Source organism: Temnothorax longispinosus, chromosome 10 (assembly GCF_030848805.1).
Source record: "Temnothorax longispinosus isolate EJ_2023e chromosome 10, Tlon_JGU_v1, whole genome shotgun sequence".
In the NCBI taxonomy this organism is placed as follows: domain Eukaryota; kingdom Metazoa; phylum Arthropoda; class Insecta; order Hymenoptera; family Formicidae; genus Temnothorax; species Temnothorax longispinosus.
In genome coordinates this window covers 18,785,832-18,800,172 of record NC_092367.1, presented here as the reverse complement: position 1 = coordinate 18,800,172, position 14,341 = coordinate 18,785,832, and the positions used below count along the sequence as shown (strand labels likewise).

The 14,341-nt window shown below is 37.9% G+C and overlaps 2 protein-coding genes across 11 annotated transcripts in view; both read right to left on the bottom strand.

Moving 5' to 3' along the window:
* Positions 1-14,341, bottom strand: part of LOC139821224 (phosphatase and actin regulator 2) — a 211,398-nt gene that overhangs the window by 37,116 nt on the left and 159,941 nt on the right. The window lies entirely within an intron of this gene.
* Bnb (bangles and beads) overlaps positions 1-14,341 on the bottom strand; it is a 204,465-nt gene that overhangs the window by 76,127 nt on the left and 113,997 nt on the right. The window lies entirely within an intron of this gene.

Here is a 14,341-nt window from a genome sequence, read left to right as displayed (position 1 = left end):
GACAGCTGCACGCGGCTATCGGCTCGAGAGAAAATCGTAATTCGCACGACTTATGATCAAACCGCAGAAAAATGGCAGCGAGAAAATTTCCTTCGACGTGATCTTGAAACTCTCATCTCACGAATGTCTTTTGCCATTGCCATTGCCTCGGGTCAACAACATCTCTATCATCATTTCGAGACGTAGACGTTGTGAGTCGATTGCGCGACCAATTGGAAAATTTCCGATCAAATTTTTGCCGTAAAAGTTGAATCGCGCAGCTGGAAATCAGATCGCGAATCTTTTCCCATCTCCGCGCCGGCAGCGAAAGTTCACTATCTGTCTCTGCGATACCGTAAGTTGCGGGATTAAACGGAATAAGTTCGCGAAATCAGAGGGAGTTAATCGACTCGAAATCGTTTAAGGCCTGCGTGATAACTTCCTCCGAAGCAATTAAAGACGGATATAAAAGGGGAGATATAGATGTACCTTTTCCGTAATACTAAGTGAGAAAAAGAAAGCAGAGAAAATATAAACAGTAAAAAAAGATACAATACATAACGGTGCACTTACTGTTGTTTCTGACAAAGTAACCAGACTCGTAGAGATAAAGGTTTCGCGAAAAAAGCGTTACCATCACTCTTCTCATGCCGCGCTTCTGCGACAATCGCGTTACTCTATGCGGGAAAGATGCGCCCAAGAGCAACGCGGAGAGGAAGTAAAAGCTGAGCCACGCAACATAGTGCGAAGTGCGATAAAGATTAAGCAAGAAACGCGCGGTGAAGTTGCCTCGAGGGGATTTATGATAACGCGATCTCAGAAACGTCGCGGAAAATGTCTCATTTAAACGATTTTCTCCAATTACGAGTTACCTATCCTCTCTCGAATTCGCCTCCCATTCCCTAAATAAGAGGGGAATCTATCGCAGTCATCAATCGCGTCAACCCACAGCGTCAACCACGTTCTATTTCCTTGCGTCGGGTTTAATCGATATAATGAACGATAACGAGCAGCCGGATATTAGCAAGATGCTTCTTACGGAAGTTGAAAAAAGGAGATTCCATCGTGGACTCAAATCGGCCAGCATCAAATTAAACTTCTTTACCGCGTTTAAATCATCATTAACATATATAAAATTACAATTAATCTTCATTTATTAATAAATTAAATTCGACTTGTAAGTAGCATAGAGCGTAAACTGCTGGAAGCATAAATTTTCGATGCATAAATTTAAAATATCAGTAAATTTTATCGTCAACTTTAATTAAAGATTGATTAAATTAATAAAAATTATTGATAAAATTGACAAAAAGATTATATGGTCATATTATTAAAATGAAATTTATAAATATAATGAGATAAAAAGAGAAGCTGCTTCTCCAGCTGTGTGCTATAATTGATGATCAAAGTTCAATGTGCAATGTAATTAATTCACTGTATTTATAATTAAATAACGCATAACGCTTAATGCGTAATGCTTTATATTGGTATTAACACCCTCGCATGTTACCCAGAAATTAGTCTGCACACTTTGGTGATCAGGTTACCTCTCGATATATAATTCGTTAAAATTAAATACTGGAGAAAAGGTCACCGCATTCGCTATTTATAATAATATCCTTGTCATATTCTAATTAAATCGCCTAAATCAATAGATAAGAATAATAAAAAAAGATATATAGATACGTATGCGATCACATATTAATATAAATAAAAATAGTATTATTCTTTGAAAAGCTCGTACCGTTGGAATGATATGTCGAGAGACAAAGATGCGTGTACTATCCCAGAGATCCGAGTTTACAATAATTTCTCTTCTTGAACGCTCTCACATTGGGACATCTTTTCACGGCAAAATCTTTTTATCTCAGTCCAAGGAAGGAACCTCCTTCTCGCGGTAAGAACGCTTTTGTTCGGGTCGCGCGCAGAGAGCTCACCTGGAAAGCCCTTTTTGTAGCCTGGTGGCAAAAATGCAGCGGGTGGCGTGATAGGAGGCGCCGTATCCCAGGGGGGTACAACATCCGGCTGCATCCCGTAGCCCGGCGGAAGCTCCAGGACCTTCTGCTGCTTCTCGCAGCGTCGCCGGCGACGTCCGCCCGGCGCGAACGTCTTCACGGTCGCCAAAAAGCCGACCCCGCTCATGTCTTCCCGCCGAGGTTTCGTTTTCGCGCGGTCTCTTTACCTCTAACCCCTGATCAATTTTATCCGCGACTACTAGAGCCCGAAAGAAGGCAAACCGAACGGTTCACTCGGTGAAAATCGACTAGCGAAAGGGACCGATGAATTCTCGACTAATCAATCGATCGATTCGGTAATCCACGTGGAAACCATGACGAGGGAGCTTCCATGAAACAATACATTTTTTCCGTGATTAAATTTCAGACTGCTAATGTGACGTAATATATGTATAATAGCGACACTGATAATACGGTGTGACGCTGTTTCGAGAATGCGAGCGCGATGAAATGCGAACAGCAGGAAATTGTGCGACGATAATATAGTAACGTTATACAGAATTAAAATTCGAGGATGTAGGCGCGACGTAAAATCGTGGCGACAGAGACGATGTTAAAAAAAAAACTTTGCGACAGATAAATGTCACATGAATAAAGAAACAATATTTTTTTAACGATATACCTTTTCACAAACATTTCAATTTTATTCGCAGTTTATTTGATGGTTCGCCCGTATCGTACCCATATCACGCTATTTGCCAATGGGTGTTCTATATTGATTCATATCATGGTGCAATATATACCGTGAGCAATTGACCTGTCACGAGAGAGATAGAGATGTGGCGTTATTTTAACAACAATGGTTGCGCAATCGAAGTAGCTTTGCAATGGAAGTTTAAAACTATCACCAGTTGCGCGCCTTAATAACGAATGTCGTATTAAATTGATCGTTACACATCAGGAGATAAGAAGCGTAATGCTACAAACTGTATTCAGCGAAAAACTTTTAATCGCGCTCGGTCGTTAATCCTACTGTGCTGACGAATAAGCTTCTTTCAACGGAACGAAGTATACGAAACACTTGTTCCATTTCCCGCGGTGGTCTTGATTTAAATCGGAACATAATAATGCGATATTCGCGAAAAATATCGAGTGTAAATAAATGGATTTTCATCACATATTTCTCACGTGAAAAAGAAGAATCTGGCTCGAGATTAAAAATTTTTCCCTTCTCCTCTTCTCGTTTTTGTTGGTGCGAGATTAAAGCGCTAAAACCTTTCTAGAAATAAGATTGAACTTTTTGCCGAGTCTAAAGACGTCTCTAATTGCGTGTGGCTCGAGCTGTTATTATGAAACGATCGTTAAAATTAAAACAGGACCAGCGATTTCGCAGAAAAACCATTTTCTAAACATCAAAAACCATTTTCTGTACATCGTTATTAACCGTTATTAAAGAAATAAAGATATATAGTATTATTACTGCGTGAATGATTAAATTGTAATCGATAACACTAAAAATAATCTACCTGAGATAATTCTTAACAAATACAGCTTTCACTAAAGTAAAATAAAGTTAATGTATAACCAGAACTTCTATATAATTTATTTTCGAAAATAATTTTCTCGTCGTTATTGAGCGCTTTATCTTGTTTCAAATATATCCAGGATTAAGAGTTCTCGATCGATTGAGATTGTTTGCAGGGTTGCGAGCAATTTCAAACTTTTCCATGGAACGTTACATAGACGAGCTACTGGAATTTGCATCGCATTCTCTGCAAAAGCTGCTCACAAGTAGAAACAGACGTTAACGCACAAAGAATTCGGCTATCGAAATTTTTCACGCGTTTTGAATGCTTGCAATTTATGTTGCAACGTTTGGGATTTGCTCAAAGTATGCATATAAAATTATAATGTGTCGCTGGGGTGTGGGAATAATATACTAGAATGTACGCAAAATGCATAATCGCCACATTCATGTTTTTACATCTACAAGAGTATCGTCTAAAAATCACGATATTGCTTTTAAGCTTATTCATACATATATCGCGTGCTCAAGAACGAAGCATGTTAGGTCGCTCGATATTCGCGAGAATATTAAAAACGGAAATATTTTATATCTCTTCCGATCTACGAGATGCATCGAGCTGATGTGCAGGATTTTGATATTGTTCGTAGAATATACCGCCGTTAAAATTGTTTATGAACTAGTACGTTTATATTAAATTACCGATGTCAGCCACTTTTCATTTATGAAACTTTAATGTCTTTACCTACATCCTCGTCATGCGTTCGCGTTCTGTTTACGAAAAATACGATTTTTCCTTCATGTATGTGTGAAAACTCACTGGAGATTCCTGCCGAAAGTTTCGCATGTGTGTCTGTTTGTTGCGACAAATCAATTAAATGCGGTTGAAGATGATCGAGGGTGATGATATGCAGCGTTCCCTTTGATGTTAATTAGTTTCATGCTAATTATATTGCACAACGATGATTTCCAACAGACAACTCCGATGACTTTAATAGACTGAACATGACAGGTGTTAATAAATCAAACTTTAATAGCTTGTTTCACAAGCACAGCGGATAATAAAATAAAACTCACATTAAAAAGCAGATTTTACACGAAAATGAACTCCTGATTCTTTCCTCCGATAATTCTCGCAACGCGTTACGTGAAAACGAAAGTCAGCACAACAGAACTTGAAAGACAAGACTGCGCGATTAAAAAAAAATACGATATATATCAACATTCGCTACACACAAGGCAAAAAAAGTTCATTGACGTGTCGCGAAAAATAAGCAAAGCTTATCCCGCGCTGTGATTTTGCTAATTGCGCGATCTACTTTAGGTTCTCGATCGAGCGACCTTGACGAACCGCCGTGTATCGGAGGGGGTCGACCCGCGCCGGAAGTGCGAATCGATCACCAGTTGCGCGCCTAGGCTGGAAGCGATGAAAGTGAGCGTATTCTTCCCCGTGAACGAGGTGCGCTCCTCGCGAGAGCGTGCCTCGTACTGATGGGTCCGTTACTACTTGCGCGCCGCGAGTCCCAGTAGTCGAAGCCGGCTGAGCGCGCGCATCCCCCCAAGTAGTCGCGATCGCGGCTGCGCGTACAAGTAGTAGAAGATTACTGCGGCCGCTCCAGCGCAGCGCGCTCGTTCGACGGAAAGACGTGTGGGCGTTCGGCTGGCGGCTGGTGGTTGCAAAGAGAGACGCAGTGGGGATTGCCAAAGGATGGAGACAGGGCTGGACCGTTCGACAGATATAGTGGACAAATTGCACCGATAACTTTCGACGAATCTAGCTGGCCGAATCCAACCGGAGAAGCATCGCGCGTGGTTTGAAAGAAACTAAGATTTATCTCCGCAACGTGTATTGAAGCGGGCTTTATCTAACGGGAAGAATAATAACCAATGTAATATAACAAAACGAAAATAAAGAATAGTTTTGCCTAACGCTAAATTTATATATGCATATAAAAGTGTCAAATACATTTCAAATAATGCGAAAATCCGTCGCATACACATATGGACAAAAAAATTATTATACTTTTTTAATCTGAGATAACCTTTTCTTTTGTTTTTTTTTTAAATTTCCAGAATTGCGCGTGAGCCTTTATTTCACAGCGGAATGAATTATCTTACTGCGTTATGAACGATATCTTTTTATTTTATGGATACGTTGCAAAATAACGGAGAATATAAACTCTGTTTATTAATACTCTACAGTATCTTATTAACGTCTCAAGAAGTCGTAAATAATAATATTCTTCGACATAAATTTTATGCGATAATGTCTAGAAAGTTATAATAGCTATGCTTCATCGAGTTTCATGATAAACGTGATATTGATTCCTAGGACGCACTTATGGCAATACTTTATAGCAATCGCAACTGAAGATTAAATAGCATTCGAGACTTCAATTTGATCCTCATTAATTAATAAATTATAATCTTCGTATTAAATATCGTAGAAATAATTTTCCGACGTAATAATTTTGCGTCACTTTATTACTTCCGTAATGAGTGATGCGAATTATTGTTTCAATTTAATTCACTCTTTTCTTAATGTGATATTATTTCATATCCAATTATAATTACGACAGAAATAATATTTTGCGATTTGCGAAGGAGATTTTCTAAATGTTATTTCTCGCATATTTATACTCGGCGGTTCAGTATCGCGATTCTACTTTTACGATCATTTTCACTTGCATATATATATGCATTGCGAGATTATAATAAATATTTTGCTAGTAATGTCTACATGTATTAATACGCATGTCTACATGATTAATGCGTATCATTTTTATTAATATCTATAAATCTCGATGAATTGTGCATGTAGTTGCAATAATTAATGTGATGCAATAATTAATATCCGAAAGAAAATCTGATTGTAAGCTTTGAGAGTAAATAAGCGAGCGAAAGAGAAAATAAAATGTTAGAACATATATTTTCTTTTCTTTTATTATCTCAATCAGTTATGCTTGATTACTTACACATAGCGTGAAATAAAATTTTCAATAAAGATACGTATGTTTTTATATACCTCGATAATATACCGTACATTTCATGAATATTAAATTTTACAGTATATCTTTTCTCAATATGTTTTCACGTAAAAATTTCTTCAAAAAAGAAAAGAAAAGTTGCAGTGCGTTGTACGAGCTCTCTCGTCACGATTTTAAACGTACTCTTTCGAGTTAGGGATAAAATACGTGCACGATAAATAATGAAACAGATTCCAATATGTATATGTGCACGTGGCCAGTAAGCTGAGGTGTATGGATAGTCCGTACCCAATAGATATATCGAACGCGTGAGCTTTATCAGAAATACGTGGATTATATAATGTAAATATTGCGATTGTGCAGATATGCCCGCGGAAATGCGGCTGGGAGAATTAATCAGCGGTTGCTCGCTACAGCTATTGAACGATTATGTTTTTGTATACAACAAATATCGAATAATGCAGATAATTGTAGCTAGATTGTCACTATATGATGATACCCGTGAGATAGCTTTCCATGTATAAATAATAGTCATAATTATTATTACCGAGTATCGTTTTCATATATACGATAACAAATATGAATGTTTTCCCATTTTCATTCGCATTAATACTCATTTCATCCTATTTTTTTATTTGAATAAAAGATAAAATTCTAGTTCTCCATAGAATAATCTCTTACATAATTGTTTTCTGTTTAATTAGGAAATTTAATATTCATGAAATGTACGGTATAACGCGTAGATTATTATCGAGGTATATCAGAATCTCGTCATTCGTTCTGCGGGATTAAATGCACGCGCAATTCTCGAATCGACGCGACGCTCCGAAAGACCAGACGAATGGGGCACCACGCAACTATAATCCATGCCTGTAGCCAGAAAGAGGAGTAGGAGAAAAGGGAGGAGAAGGGAGATCGCACGAGGGATCGAGGAAGACCGAGGGATCGCCGTAGGGCGGCGGGGATAGGAAGGGACCGGCGTCGTGCAATCCGCTATTCGTACCCCGGGCAAGGGAACCGATCGTTACTGGGGAAAACTCGGGTGGCGGTGGAGGGGCCTTTTCATTTTCCGAGAGGGTGCCGCCGCCGGCTGCTGTCTAGAGGGAGGGAGCCGCGCGAACGAATGGAATGGATGAAGGTAGAAGGAAAATTCGCCGTTCTGAGCTCCGGATTGAGAGACGCGAGGAGAGGAAAGAAAGAAGAGAGCAGCTTTTTCTTTCTCTCCACGATCGGGATCCATGCTGTGGTATCAGCAGTATCAATCGTTATTTTTTTTTATTAAAAGACATAAATAAAGAACGAGCTTCAGCTTTTGCTATCCTGCTCCATAACACGTATTGTTCTTATTTTTCATATTCTCAAATTAAGATTCTTGTATCCCGCTTTCATTTTTCCTTGAATATTTATTGCACAGCTACAAATAAAAAACGTGTGTATATATGACTTGTAAATGTAGGTATGCGATTGTCCGTAGTGTATTGAGCTCGGGTCCGTGGGTTTGCTAAGCCCATATGACTGTGCGGATCAGTCATCCCTGCGGAAAGTTCAATCATTATATACCTCCTTTGTCCCCTCCAGCATCTGTTGCCCCCAGATAGCTACGCACGCTGTCTACCTCAGTCCATCAACATGTATAGATCATGTCGGCCGACTTCATCAAGGTCTGTCGACCTTGGACTCCGATAACCGGCAAGCCGGAAGGTGAGAAGGCGCCGAGACGCGAATAACGCGCGGGAGAGTGGGCGCGTGTCGCGACCGATTCCTCCCGCGCATTACACATTTTCACTGCTGTTTCCACCCAGCGATGATAATATGATACCTATTTTATGATGTAAAATGCGCCTCCTTCACCTTGAAATGCCACGAGCTATAATATTTCAAAGGATAATATTTAACAAAACGTTCATTAGATGAAGCACAAAATTACAATAAGATGCGGTCCTATCTAATGGCGTTTTTGAAATCCTACGTCTCTTTTTTTTGCAAACGGCTCTAATAATGCACGACGACTGTTTACGCAGTGATATCGAGTAAAAGTAGATGCGCGACGCTTCAGTATTGCAATATTGGAAAAAGATAAATTTACAGATCTCACCCGAGGCAATGTTTCTCGATTAATGGTAACTTGAAAGACTTTCTTTCGATCGTTGCTATTGAAGACGCGAAAAAGCTTTCGCGCGAACGGGAATTCTTTTGAGAATGAGCAAAAGTGAAAAGTGAGATTGGTTTATGGGCCTCGCTGTGTTTTACGAGCATCAAGTGCGAATAAACTCGCTTCGGGAATTCGATTCACGATATCGTCCTGTGAATGACGCGTGACGGTCCATTCAAAAGTTGTTTAGCAAACATAAAAAACTGCTCTTTAATTACATTGCTTAACACCTTTTTTTCATGTCGTATTTTTATCGCCAATTAATACTGCGAGATGTTTCAAAATATTGCACAAAAGGGTCACACACGTGTGTTACATTTTAAAGAGTATGTATAGTCGCATTTAACCTATTAAAGTAACTTGTAGCCAGCGTTGGTGCACGCAATAAGGTAAAGAGGAAGTTTATTAGGTTGACTTACTTATACGAATCGTCTGAACGGGTAACCATTTCAATTTTGTGCAGCCAATTAGTAGCCTACCTAGTCTACCTCGACTATAAAGAAACATATCCAGCGCTGTCGCGTATAAGCAATTTCCGGAAAAAACCTCGTATAAAATAGACGTATCGTAAAAAAGACAAGTTTATACTAGTCGTAAAAAAAAGGAACGGGAGGAAAATAAATGAATGTGGCCGCGCGAAACGCGACTCGACTTGATATGAATCGACCGTGCTTGAAACCATCTTTGAGCAAATGCTCCCGCCTACACATTTCTAGATTTCATAACGAGAGTACCGCGACTGAATGGCTCGTTAATTAAAGTGCCATCCTGTCATCACTTCACCTCAGTCTACATATACGTGTTAAGTTTGTGCGAGCGATATCAATTGCAGCGTCGATTAAAAAAGTGAGGGACAATTATAATAATCGGGAAATTATAATTCAATCAGCTATGCGTGTTATAGTTTTATTTCCTATATTTTTTTCAGTATATGTTGAACTTGATTTGATATGTAATTTTTCCAAATTAGATTCTAATTATACTTGGAATAAATCGATTAACAAACCAACCTTTATTAAAGTTAAATCTGGAAAAGTTAGAATTACTAGATGCGATTACTCTTTTTTGGAAGATAAAATCGGTACAAGATGCCATGCTTACTCTATCAGACATTATCATATTTTTCGGTCGACAAAGAACTAAAACTACGTTTCTCGCTATCACCGGCACAATTCTCGAGACAAACGGTGGAATGTTTCTAACGAAATAAATTTTCCATCGTGGGTGAAAAAATTCCAATATTCTACACAGTCGCCTCACGGAAAAACAATTATCCGGTTGCCATCGATATTCGCCGCTCTTCGTGAAGTAATTAATTACTTTATCTCGCGACGGGCTTATCGATGCAACTTTTCTTACGCTATTATCGGACATTTCTCGTTTGGCAAAATTCTGACACTTTTGATATATATGCGAGTTCAAAATACACGAGCAATAAGTAATATAAAACGGACCGCAATCCTAAGAGCAAAACGGATGTTTTGTTTTTTATTTCAAATGTGACAAATTTGTTTGTTCAGCATTTTTCTCATCTCATGTCTTATGAATGCCGTGTATTTGTGTAATTTTCTTTGTAAACTTTTCCCACAAACATCATGTATGTATGTTAATGTTTGTTACAGTTTCTGTAGTCGCGTTCGTGGATGTCGTTCATGACACGTGTATAGCCCGTAAAATAGCAACAATCCGGATTTCGTATGTAAATTCGAGAAAAAGAGAAAGAAAGAAACGAAAGTTATTTCGAAGTAAATAAACTTTAAAATAAGAATACATTTCATTGTTAGTTTGCGAGAATAAAACTTGCGCAGGAGCAATGTCAATGAAAATTAATTCTGTCAGAAAATAATTTCCAGAAGGAAACTCAAACAGTTGAAGAAAAAGCATGCGCTAAAGGTATTTCTCGCGGAACGAAAATTGATCTTTCTAATATAAAAAAAATACTCTATTAATATATATATTCAATTGTACTGTAATAAATATTATGCTACTTGTTTCTTTAATTACCATTAAATTTTTGTTGCAAAATTTATCCGAATCCATCTAAGGTTCATCTGTTAATATCTATAGAATGTATCAATCAAATATTAAAGCACATATGTTCATAAAAACGAACTACAAACAACAAACAAGATCGTATTTGTATTGATTAAGTGACGTCGTCAAAGCCTGATTTTTTTTATTCTCTATAAATGTTACGTCAAGAATACCAACGTGAATTTCAGTCGTACTCAGATTACTTTTCCAAGAGCAAAATGGCTGTTGAATTTCCCCACGCTATGCAGATAAGCTGCGGGAGCAAAGATGTATTTATATAATGTACTTATCGGTCTCTTTGATCTTTCTGCGATACGAAATTTTACGCGAAAATCTCACGAGCTCGAACGGAGAAATTTTTGATAATCCCGAAGCGGCCAACCAGAATTCCCCCTGGGCGAGAGCGCATTTTCCGCTTTAATACCGGAATTTCGTTTCGCCGCAACGTAGTCTCGTGCCGCGATTACCAAATGTTTTATTAAGCCTGTCACGAACTATTTTATGTTATATTTTCCCCGAGAAAACTGCAGAAATGTGAAATAAATGTTGGAAAGTTCAAAACGTAATGTAACGTTGTGTAACATTTTATTATACTAAGATAGGTACGCTTCAATTAGAAAATAATAAAATACTTAAAATTGACTATCGCTCTTTTCGTCAGGAACGATAATTACGGCAACTAATTCGGCTAAATGAGATACAACCGCAACGAATTCTAACAAAACATTATGAATTTCACAAAAATGTTAAGCACGTGCGCGTGCGATTATACGGTTTTTATCTACGGTTGAAAGGGAGGGTAAAAGTTTGTTCCTTTAATGCCTGACAAATGGAGATATTAAATAAATACCGCTCTAGACCCAAGTACGATGAGGTCCATTAAGATTTCAAAAAACCGCTTTTTCTTCATTTCTCTACGCGAGGCACGTGACGTCAAGAGCGCACGTGCTTTGGATCCGCGGTGGGCTCTACGCAGAGGTTCACGCATTGACGTAATCGCGCTTTGTGAATAAATTTAACGAAAAACCCGCTAGTGGTCGCAAAAGAGTGAATATATAACGTATAAATATTTATACGACGATGAATATATATGTATACGGCAACGTTCGAGTTTCCAAATATTTGCACATTTGGAATAGGGCTTACATCAAATTCTCATTAGCAAATTAAACTTGAGGTTAATTAAGAAGCCAGAAGTTTTCGTACTTACTTACTTTACATCTTCTCGGTGATAAATATAAGCTTCGATTTTCAAACGTTAGATAACTTCACTACTGAACTTTCCATCGAACTATCGCTACGGAAATTCGATACTGAAGCCGTCTAGAAGTCCGTGCTTGAAAGGACATCCGGCGGGACTGCACTCTCTGCACAAGGATTTAGTCGCCCACGGCTACGAGTCGCGAAGCGACTATCACGGTGAATGTGTTTCGTATTCTTGCGCGAGTCGATGACGCTCAACACAAGAATTGCACCAAAATAGCGTTGCGACACCACGTGAGAAAACGACCGGTTTCTTGTTTATTGCACCCACGCCGACTGTCGTTCATGAATGGTTATTCGCGTCGAAGATGAATGAGTCCGCGATCGACAGATATCCCGTGACATCGCGATGTTTGCGCGAAGCCTTTTAAAACGTCACTTGAGATTCGTTTCGTCGTTAAATCCTTACGGTCTCACTTGTAAATTTTTAAATGGGATTATAGGCAGAATTTCGCAAAACTGAACGCATGCAGGAAGAAGAAACTGTGTAATAAGTTTGATTGTAAGTCATAATCAGATTTGTTATAGGCTAAATGTAAAACTCTGCTTTAAGAAAAAGAACATGATAATATTACTGCAATTTTTAATAATTTGTTTTTAATAGGGAGAAGAAATCTGTGAGAAACTCGAAAGAATAGTTAATTGTACGATACTATATAATATACTAACATATTTTATTTATAGCTTGGACATTACTTCGCTACGAGCTTGTTCTGATGTATCGATTATTGCTATTTTTCTCTATTTATAGTATTAATAAGCACTATACTGTATTAATAAATAATTTAAAAGAATATCAAGTTAGTTAGCTTTGAAAATTGACAAATCGATTGGGTTACCTTCTTGCTCGCAATTTGTACAAAAATCTATCCTACCAATTTCAAACGCGTCATCTTGCTGTAATAAAGTATTGAAAATCCTTAAAATTGATGAAAGGCTTTGTATGCCGGCGAATCGAAAGTCACTCAGACGAAAAAATTTGGGAAGACGTGCAATCCTCTTGCAACCGAAATACGGACAAGGTCAATCACTACTACTGTCACTCAACTATTATATGATTCCACCCTTTTAAGCTTTGATGTCCAACGGAACGCTGTCTATTCCACGGCCTGTCTCTCTCATCGTAGTTGTCTTCCTCTCGGAACTCGGTCAGGGTTGACATCAGCTAAATTTCGCATTTACAAGCCTTTGTAAAACACGATGTTGTCAACGATATTTCGCCCACATTCTTTATTTCTTTAAACAAAAGGCGAAAATGCATTTCTTTTGCGGACAATAAAATTCATGTAAAATATCTAATAATGTTTTCTCATGACTTGGAAAGAATCATTATAATCTTTAAGTATTTAGGTTTTTCGAAAATCCAATGTTAAGACAATTCTATTTCTCTGAAAGCAGAGCATTAACTTTCTTTGAAAGATATTACCAATTTTATTATATATTCACGCGTTATTACATTATTGCAATGGAACTAAAAACTTCGTTGAAACAGCATGCAAGTTTGTACAGTTTACATTTCTGTCTAATAAATTGCAATTACATAGATGCACGATAAACGTCAAATGGTTTGAGCGAAAATAATTAAATAATGCCTCTCACGTATAAATACTGGTGTAAATGCATTTAGTGATACCGACGTGGCAAAAGTTAGGAGCAGTACGCGACGAAATGACGAACGTGTCGTGAATTGTGTAACCGAATCGTATAATTGCGGAGGAGTATCGTTGATTATATTTTCCCTGGCAAGATAGACGTGTACGTGACAGCTTGTTAAATGGAGATAGCGTAATTAAACGTATGATTTATTAGTACAGAAAACGCGTCACGCGATTTTATTCGAATAACACGAGCGGCGCCCGATTGAGGTTGTCCAAATATGTTGCACTAAACGAATCTCCGATTGTGAGCGAGCGTTTATTTTATTCTCAAACAAGCCGGGTTTTTCTTCACACTATCGCCTTGACATGCACTCTCGCGCGCGCGCGAATCCAAATATACGTAGATAGAATGTTATCAATTCAGTAATATCTGTCCTGCACATGCAATCAGTTCCGGGGATTTGAATTTTGATTACAATGTATAATTAAACTCGGCGATAATGAACCACCATGATACTCTAAATAATAAATACCTGATTCAATGATCCTACAACTCTTTAAAAATCACGTTCGTTATAATTAAATAGTTAAAAGTAAGAAACGTCCTTTTACATTTATTCTGTTTTTATACTTTTAGAAATAAATCAGTATCATTTTTTTAAATTAACGTGATAAGTAGCACCCAGATGTAAAGAAGTGTATTCGAAAATAAACGTCTTTTTTAATTTAGATCTAATTAAATGAAACCGAGAGAAATAGAGATGGCCGTTCTGAATCGAATGACACGTATTATATTTAAATAAAATTCGGGCAAAACCCGAATATCGTTTTATCCGATTTTATATCAA